The sequence below is a fragment of the Glossina fuscipes genome, unplaced genomic scaffold (assembly GCF_014805625.2).
Source record: "Glossina fuscipes isolate IAEA_lab_2018 unplaced genomic scaffold, Yale_Gfus_2 1, whole genome shotgun sequence".
Lineage (NCBI taxonomy): Eukaryota > Metazoa > Arthropoda > Insecta > Diptera > Glossinidae > Glossina > Glossina fuscipes.
Window position 1 is genome coordinate 16,907,528 of NW_023998415.1, and position 9,780 is coordinate 16,917,307.

Sequence of the window (9,780 nt, forward strand, 5' to 3'; positions counted from 1 at the left end):
ATATATATATATATATATATATATATATATATATGTATGTATGCCTTAATAAATGTATCCACAATTTGCACAACTTTCTTAGGTATTTATTTGCCAGCCCGTCAGTCTCTTGAAATAAAAGCAAAAACACTTGGTGGCCTAAGGTAAAAACAACAACAAAAACAAAAAATGAAAAGGAAAAATGAAAATAAAAAACAAAAAATGTGACAATAATGTTTGAACCCACTACTGAGGAGTATATATATATATATATGTATGTATGTATGTATGTATGTATATTTGTATGTATATATATATTACATATTTACTTATATAGGGAAACGTTAAATATGCGAGGAACTCAAATCCCATCTGCAATAGTTATGTAAGTCTCTTTTTGTCCAACCGGAGCCCTTATTATTCCTCCACTTCATTCTTCACAATGAAATTCAATAACTTTTAGTACGAATGGCCCTAATCATCTCACGGCCTTTATTTATTATAGGAATTTTCAATACGAACAACTCATTATGTCTGCTTCTTTTGAGATTATGTTCTAAACATTTCGCTTTGAAGCAATAAATGCTTGAAAAACATGCGTAAATAATCCGAATTTTCTTCTCGGATTTTTTCTTTTTAAATATTTGTATCGTTATTATGATAAGCGAGCAATTCTATGCTATATACGAAGAAATTCGAATCGTAGCACGCCTTCTATTAATGAAGCTACAAAATTTGGCATTTCTTTGGGCGATTTGTAGTGTAATTGACGCAAAGACAAACAAAACTTGCTGTAAATCCGGCCAATAGGCATTAGTTCGAGGTTTTCCCTATGACAATTTAATTGGCTTTTGTCCCTAGTCGCTTCGTCTTTCTATTTATTATATCTATCAATTGTATTGAATCATTAGACGCTTTGCCGACTAACTATTTTTCATATGAATGCAAACAATAAGAGAGAGATTTAAAAGGTGTTTTGCACAAGATGCCGAAGTTTTTAAAAAGCAAAGTTCAACACACACACACACACACACACACACACATACCGTGATGAGTAGTACGTTTAAATAAAAATCTTTATATTTGTAGTGTACTTTTATACTCTACACCGTTTGTGTACATTAAGTTTGTGCGGATGTATGCAGTACCCAACAAAAAAAAAACTTGAGATACCTCATTTTTTATTATAGCGATCAAAACCAAAATCAAATTAAGCTTGCTTGTCCGTCCGCCCGTCCGTCCGTTCGTTCGTCTTGTTTCTTTGTGTTCAATCTGCAAACCGCAAATTTTTGAGATATTTTACTGAAATTCGCTACACTAATGTATTTTGGCCCAAGGACGAAGGATCTTAAAAATGGTTCGAATCAGATCATTTATTCGATCACTTCCCTTATAACGCCCTACTTTGTAAAGTCGATTTCTGAATAACGGGTGGTGGTGCAGGCTCGTGAGAGTGACCCTTTTTTTATAAATATGGTACGCGGATGCCGATAAATCTTTATTTTTAGAACAGACTAAGGACAAGCGAATCTACCATACAATGGTAAAAACTGTATCCCTTAAAAAGGGCGGAATGGCCAATGATCATTTTTCGATTGTTTTTATTGCAACAAGTACACTAATCTGCATAGGCTTTTCCTTAGACACCAACGTCGGCTTTCTTTTTTCACTTTTAAAACAAAAAGTACTGTTACTGTTACTTTTTGTGTGTCGTTCCTTATTAAATCGATATATGCCAAGGAGATGAATTGAAACTTTTCGTACCCTTGATCCTCCGATATTATTTTTGTTTTTATCTAGAGTTTTCCTCGTACTGCTTGAGGATCGGCTTAATAGTTTCACTTGCATTCGTTTGTACGATTCCGGATTTTTGGACAAAAAATAAAAGCTTAGCGTAGCCATAGATAAAGTTTGAATAAATGATTAACTAGGAGGCAGAAAAAACGATAGCATTGGAGATTCTTCAACTCATTCACAATTGCTAGCAGCAAAAATAAATCGTTTTTGATCACTTCGGTCAAGCATCCTAATAACCCATCCTAAATATTAAATCGATCTGTAAACTACACGAATTTATGCACGTAATGGTTATAAGCGAAAATATTGAAAAATCGCTCAGTGATTTAATATTGGAATAAAGGTTAAAAGTGAAGGGATTTGTTGGGAAAGAGAACAGTATGCAGCTAGAGTCATCTGGTTATGCCCATCACCTTCTGTCTTGTTTTTAGAACACTAAAAACCTCTTGATTTATTTAGGTAAGGCTGCTGCCATCTGACTCTGATCAATACCTGATAAAACAATAGGATCTTTTCTTCCTTTTCTACTCATTATTTTTCCAAATCATCACAATGCCTATATATATATATATGTATATATATACCAAGCACATGGTATGATCTGATTGGTTGAACGAATATGAAAGGGAAAAAGAAGAAAAATTATGGGAACGCAATCGTTGGAATCGAATAAAAATAGATTGAGTGGCGAATTTTTGTAAAAACTTTTTTTCGTTTTCATTCATGTGATAAATAAGATATCATAAGGTGAGTTGCAACTATGTGAGATTAACTTCAGAAACGAAATAAACCAATTATTGAACAACACTTTTTCTCACCTTAACACTAGACTAGACTAGACACAATTTTATCCATTGCACGATGTAAATATATATATATATATATATACTGGAAGCTATTTTCTTCAAAAGTATTGGAAATCTTGAAATTCTCTCTATACCTATTTATCTCGACGGATATGCGTCAATTTGACGCGATCGTAATGTAGGCAAAATTTTTAGTAAATTAATTTTACCCGTGCAAACATAACAAAAAATAATAAAAAAATGGGAATGTACTGACCATACTTCGATCCGTTATCTCCGTTATCCGCAATCGTTATCTTAAATGAAACGAGCAATAAGCAAAGCAGTAAAAAGAACGAAACATAGAACCAGAGTGCGAAGAGATTTTGAAGGCCATAGTTGTTTGGTTTGAGTAAAAGAAAAATAAAATACTAAAATATTATTGTGAACCTGATACGAAGCCCATCTTCATTATCTGAATATGTCTAGAAGAGGAATTAAAATTTTGCAAAACATAGTCACTATTTGTGAGAAGTGAACTGGCTGGCTCGGAAGAGGATGAAAACGAAGTGATTCAAAATGGGTATAAAACTGAGATTTTGAAATCTGATGGAAGTATGCAAGCAGGGGAAACATTAGACAGTGAAAAAGATAATCAACAGAAATTAGTTCTTCGCATGAAAAGCGGAACGATCTAAGCGTTTACGCACCGACAAATCTGCAATGATATATTGAATGATGAAATATGGAATCAATTTATACGTAATAGCCAATGCTGTTATAAACCTGTTGCCTACTAATCCCGTCAAAAAAGCCGCACAAATTTGACATAAAATTTCGTTTGGCAGTCGATGTGCAATCTAAGTGCGTAATAAATGATCTCCCTTACTTAGGTAAGAATGAAGCGAACGTGAACTTCAACCCCTTGAGTGAATTTGCTGTTTTAAGGTTAATCGAACCATATCTTCATTAAGGCAGAAATACAACCCTGAATAATTTTTTGCTCCCATCCTTGCTATAGCTGAAAAATTAATTGCAAAAAGACACAGTTTAGTTGGAACTAGCCGAGCCAACAAGAGAGAATTTCCAAAGCCCACAAGAATCAAGAAAGATAAAATGAAGTGGTATTGAGCATACAGAACATTATAAATCAGGAAAATGCAGTCAAATCTAAAGGTGTCGTTACTAAGTACTAAGCATACTTTCATAATAATAAAAGACAATGAAAAGCATATCCCAGAAACAATAGCTTATTATAATGAAACAAAGTTTGTAATCGACATAGTGGACCAAATGGCTGGCAAATATACCACCAAAGTAGTATCTTGTGTTCATCAATATTTCATATTTAGCGCATAGATAAACGCAAGAATCTCACTACGCAGAGTGTACTGGGTCGAAACTATCCAGAAATGATTTCCTATTTCAGATAGATTATAATCAGCCGTCATCTAGTACTCCGGAAGAACGCAAGACTTGCCAAATTGGCTGCAGCAGCAATAACAGCAGCACCAATAACATATGTAAAATATGTGAAAAGGTTGTCTGCCGAAATTGTGCAAACACAATTGAGTATTTGTGTAAAAGATGCGAGATGCGAGATGCGATGAATGTCGAATATTGAAATAATATATAATGAAATTATTGAATAATAAAAACTTTCCATAAATATATATTTTATATTTTTATTTTTTACTTATAGTGTATAATTATATTGTTTTCTAAGTGTTGTTACACGTATTTGTTCATGCGCCAAATTGACATGTATTAGTAGAGATGGGTATATAAGAAATGTCCGGCTGATTATTTACACTTTTAGGTGAATACATTTGGAAATTTGTATCATGTATCTGTTGTGGTTAATGATGCAAATGAGCAAAGCTTTCAGAAAGTAGAGCTATTCTTAGCTTATGCTGCACTGTAGGTATGTGCTTCGATCGATATGGACCATTTCCGATACCTGCCAACCTAGCGTGTATGTGACTTCCAATGTTTCTGCCAAATTTAAAACTTCATCATTTTTGTAGGCAGGAAAATATTGTTTACAACAGACATTGCATAGACGGACGGACAGACGGACATCTTTAAGAATTTATATACTACGTTTGTTGCTATTTCATTCTTAGGCTATAAAAATGCAGAATGAAAGAATTATTTTTAAGTCCATTAATAAAATGTTTTTGATGGATCAAAGAGAAAAAAATACTTAACATATCCTTTCGAAGTGATGGATATCCAAGACTTGTCTTACGATAAAAGTAACGTTCTTCGTTGGTCGTACAATCATTGATATATACATTGAATGCTTGAAAACACTTCGTATAATCGTATTCAAGCATAATTTACATATGTAATATATCATAGAGTGCGTTTTATTCTTTCGCTCAGAATGTTTAAATGCGATTTTGAACTGTGTCAACTTGATTCGAAATTTAAAATTTTCTAAGCTTCCCTTCCTTCTGCTTCTGTGACTTTGTTACTACACTCGGTTGCCTTAAGAACTAAAGGACAAATACATCATACTTGCATTGCTGTTCCCCTCTGTAAGTATATACCATATTCGCATACATTCTTACCCACACATGCAGCACGATATGTAGCATCTATAGGTGCCTTAACAGTCTACAATTATGAGCTTCGCCGACATTATCGGTGTCATAATATGAAAACGATATTGTTAGCATAGGGCGAAATACGATCAATAGAATTCGCTTATGACTAACATTAGTACAGTTGGCGCTTGCGGACTAAAAAAACGAACTCAGCTCTCATTAAAGAAGGAAAAGACCGTCTTGATCGATCAAAGATAATGTCAGCTCGAAGGCGACGGGCGTAAGCATAGATCCAATAAGACTAATAGCAAATACAGCAGGCCCAAGAGAACGCCGCTAACGTCTCGAAGTGGTAAAATCTGCAAAGCTATATGATGTCGAGCGATTAATGTTTAATACTGTAATAGAAGATTTCCGTCAACATGCAGTTTAGATGCAATAATGATATGCAGCAGCTTCCACATAACATCCAAAGATGGCGTCCTGATCGGACACTAAGGACCACGATCAAGTTATTGGCTAAAGAGAACTTGTAGGAACAGTGACAGCACCAATACCATATACCAAATATGAAAGATTGGCTTATGCAGAAACACGGCCAGCAATGCCTACTGATGCGTAGCATGTTTTCCGTTCAAGCAATAGAGGAACGAAATGCATTCGAAGTTCGAAGACACATTCTAATGCCAAAAGAAAGATGATAAACGGTTAAAGATTACGTTACGATTCAGGAGAGGAATCGCTGCAGACAACTCATCGCTAGCCATTACCAACAAAATAGTGTTATTTAATTGGTATTTACTTAAAAAGTTACACATGCATATTGTGAAGAATTCTGTTCCCTGGAAACCACAATTAAGCGGCCTTTCGCTGAATGATGATAGCACGAGTATAAGGTAGCTGACGCATAGAAGATATGAGTGAATTAAAAGCATCGTTAAACGCTCATTAGACTTTTAAGCATTCCACCTACACGTTTCCCACCAACAAAAAACAAGCAAAAAAAAAAAAAACAAAAAAACAAAAAAACAAACTCTAACGCATGTATAGTTAAGAAATATATTTTTTCTGAGACATCATAACAGTATAAATTGATTAAAGTTCTCATTCAGTATTTCGTATACATAAGCGTGTAGTGGATACGTATTTAGGTCATACGAAATTGAATTAAGCTTTTTTTTGTTTTTTTTTTTTATGTATGATTTCACTTTCTCCAAAACACTTATCCTTCTTTTTGTTTTTGTTTTACATTTTTTCTTTGTCGCTAAAGTTTCCCTGAGTAATATGTATATAAAAATAGTTTAAGTATACAAAAAAATGCTTTTTTTTTTTTTTACTCTCTTTATTAAATAATTGACTGAATCCGACTAAACGTAAATCCATAGAAGACGATTATTTACATTTCGATTAAATTTGAAATTCATCGATTCGTTCAAATTCTATAGATTGGAATACGAATGAATAACAGATTGAAAGAATGGCAATTTCTCTTCGAATATAAGACGACATATATATATATATATATATATATAGATAAATAGATTTCGTCTCAAATAAGAAAATAAGAAACTCAAGTATTTATGGGGAACATATCATTCTAGGTTTTTTCGATTCAAAGCCTAACGCGTTCTATTAAATCAACCTGCAATTGTTATCCAATTCAGGATCGGATAAGTGGAGAAAACGATTTAGATCTTGTTCATAGCTTTCACTTCTCCACTCTCGTAGGCCAAATATTTATGAATTAAATAAGTTTAAAAAAAAAAAAAAAACAATTGAGAATTTAAATTTAAAATTAATGTAATTATTTATGTAAATCTTGGCGAAAAGATTCATAAAATCTTCAGGCATAAACTGCTGGAACTGAGAATAAAACGAACTAAGTTAAGTCACCGACATTAATATGGGTCATAATTTCCTTAGGTATCAACTGAAAAACATGGGTATATTCGATACCAATTCATGTAGATTCTGCCAAGGGACAAGTGAAACGTCGTATCTTATTCTATGTGAATGTGACGACATCTGCAGAATCGGATACTAAATGCTTGGCCACTAGGCCTTCTAAAATGGGAGGCCATGGGCATGTACAATAGATATTCGAGAGCTTGTCACGTTTTGTCGATAATAATAATGATAATATGTTCACAATAGATGTACACACACGATAAAGTCATTGGCAGACATTCGATTAATAAATGGCGGGTCGAGGTTCAGTCATAATGGGTGTTAAGTTAAAAAATGCTTGATATAGGTATGATTAGATCAGAATGATATTATGAATTATATCAGTTAAGATCACTTTTTACGAATATGATCGCAAAAAAAAAATAATAAAAATAAAAATCGGATGAAATTGTTTTATATGGTATAGGTAGACACTTGATAAAACTAGACTTTAACTATTTTTCCATTTCTCACACACAACATAATACGACTTCGAACGACCCATCATCTATGTGAATTACATACGCGTGAAAATCACTCATTCAATTAGTAAATGGCGGGCATGTTAGTGAACCAATCGAAATTGTTTCCATCTTTTTGTTTTGCTTTGAAGAATTAATTAGACTTGGAAGAATCATATTACAATATATGCAGCAAGCTTGAGTGTCTTCTTTCTATTTTCATCATCAGCTGGGTGACGACTCCAATGGCAGGCGAATTGTTTTACGATCGCGATCATCGCTGAACCGAGTTGGGGCGTGAAAATCTTCAAAATAATGTATGTACACAAACATATACATACATACATGTATATACGCGCACGTATATACATGCTTGGACGGAATTGACAATTGACGCAAGAACGGGCGCTATAAACGAAATAACAAAACAAGAATTTCGATAGCGTGCAAAAGGCGGATTTCTTCAAATTCTGTTATTTCACTTTTGATATACATATACATATACATATATATATATATATATATATATATGTGTGAGAAATCAATGATCTTATGGAGAATATAAAATAATTTAGTTATTTATTTTATAATTACTTATAACTCATACGCAATGTTATACATCTTTCATAAGATTTTAAATAATTTTTTATATACATTGCTAGAGATATATCTTTTCGATAGATAGTCTTTTAAGAAAGTCATTTGATCGCCTACGAAAGGATTATATGATAGATTGAAGAACTTACCAATTTTCGTATGGAGTTGTAGGAGAACGATATAGAAGCAGAAGAATGATTTCAAATTTTGTTGACTTAGAGGCTGAGCACATACATGTATATACTCTATATAATAAGTTATATATATATATATTGCGTCTTATAATGATATAGTAGGATACATTAAACACAACAACAAAATAATAATAGTAAATGAGTAGAGTTAAAACAAAGGCAGAATTTAGGATGATATTTATCCGTTATAATGCCATTCCTAATATGCGATTTTCAAAAGCGTTACTGCTCAGGTGAAAAGTTTTGCAGACGGACAAATTGCTATGTAAACATCTTTCGTTATTTTCTCTCTTCTTATATTCTGCACCAGTTGTATTACAAGAACTTATTATGTGTTTTCAGATATATAAAAACACGAACAAGGATTTATGTTCCACTTTTGAGTATACTAATCGATTCAATACAAACTAGTCCGTCCGTCTGTCCATTTGTTGTTGTTGTTGTTGTTGTGTTCGGAATATAATATGCAAATTTTTAAGATATTTTGATGTCGGAATGTTTGGGCCCAAGGATGGAACGCTATTAAAAAAGGGGGCTTTTTCGATCATTTTCCATATAACGTTTCATTTTCAAAAATTCTTTATATAAATAACTATACTAAGCGAAGTTGTGTAGAGTATTTAATGATGAGTGGTGGCCCACTGTTATGTTTTTACTTATTTATTTTCTATAATCTATTCGCTGGCTTCATATGAAATGTGAATATTAATGTGCACTAAATAAAGTGAAAAGAACGAGTTAACGAGTATCCTGCAGGTTTCTCTTCACTGTACGCGTTATGTGGCAGATTTAAGCTGTGCCATCTGTTTTTTTTTTATTTTTTTTTTATTTTACAAATATATTTAAATATTTGTATTCCGAATCACTATATCGCTCGATTTCGATTAAATTATAAAGGAGATAATAAGCATTATATATAATACATAAATATGATTGTATGCGTTTCTGAACTTTAATCGGAGTTATATTTAGTAAATGGAAACGTCTCAAAAATGAAAGCACACTGCGAAAAGAAGAAAATATAAAGAAAAAAAAAAAAAAAAAAAAAAAAAAACTGAAAATGTTGTAAAGCGGTACGGTACAACAGCGGAACTGCGTTTATTTTATGATTTTTTTTATTTATTTATTTATTTTTGTGTTTTTTTTTTCGAATTCTCGATGAACAACAATGAAACCGACCACGAACAGAGTTCATACACATGTGAAGATATTCCACGGAGCACTCACGATATCATCTGATTTGAGTTTGAATTTATATCGACTGTTGTGAACATGAAAATCAGTTGTTGTGCTCTTCTCGATTCCGAGAGCGTAAGAGAACATCCGATGACATGACCAGCCAATGTACAGAAGAGTCACGCTTACGTACAAACAAATTTATTATATATATATATATATATATATATATATATATATATATATATCTTTTTATATATATTCTTTTTATATATATATAAGGTACGCATAT

The 9,780-nt window shown here is 32.6% G+C and overlaps 1 protein-coding gene across 8 annotated transcripts in view; it reads right to left on the minus strand.

Moving 5' to 3' along the window:
- LOC119632634 (solute carrier organic anion transporter family member 74D) overlaps positions 1–9,417 on the minus strand; it is a 27,793-nt gene extending 18,376 nt beyond the window's left edge. For 4 of the 8 annotated variants that reach the window (XM_038025626.1, XM_038025629.1, XM_038025628.1 and 1 more), the window contains exons 1-2: positions 8,969–9,353; positions 8,268–8,363 (exon numbers count right to left, since the gene is read on the minus strand). The gene's annotated coding sequence lies outside the window, so the exon portion shown is untranslated. Of the gene's footprint in view, positions 1–8,267; positions 8,364–8,968; positions 9,354–9,394 lie in introns of those variants that run through there. The other 4 variants (XM_038025632.1, XM_038025630.1, XM_038025633.1 and 1 more) reach the window with 3 other exon arrangements.
- Between the last annotated feature and the right edge of the window lie 363 nt (positions 9,418–9,780).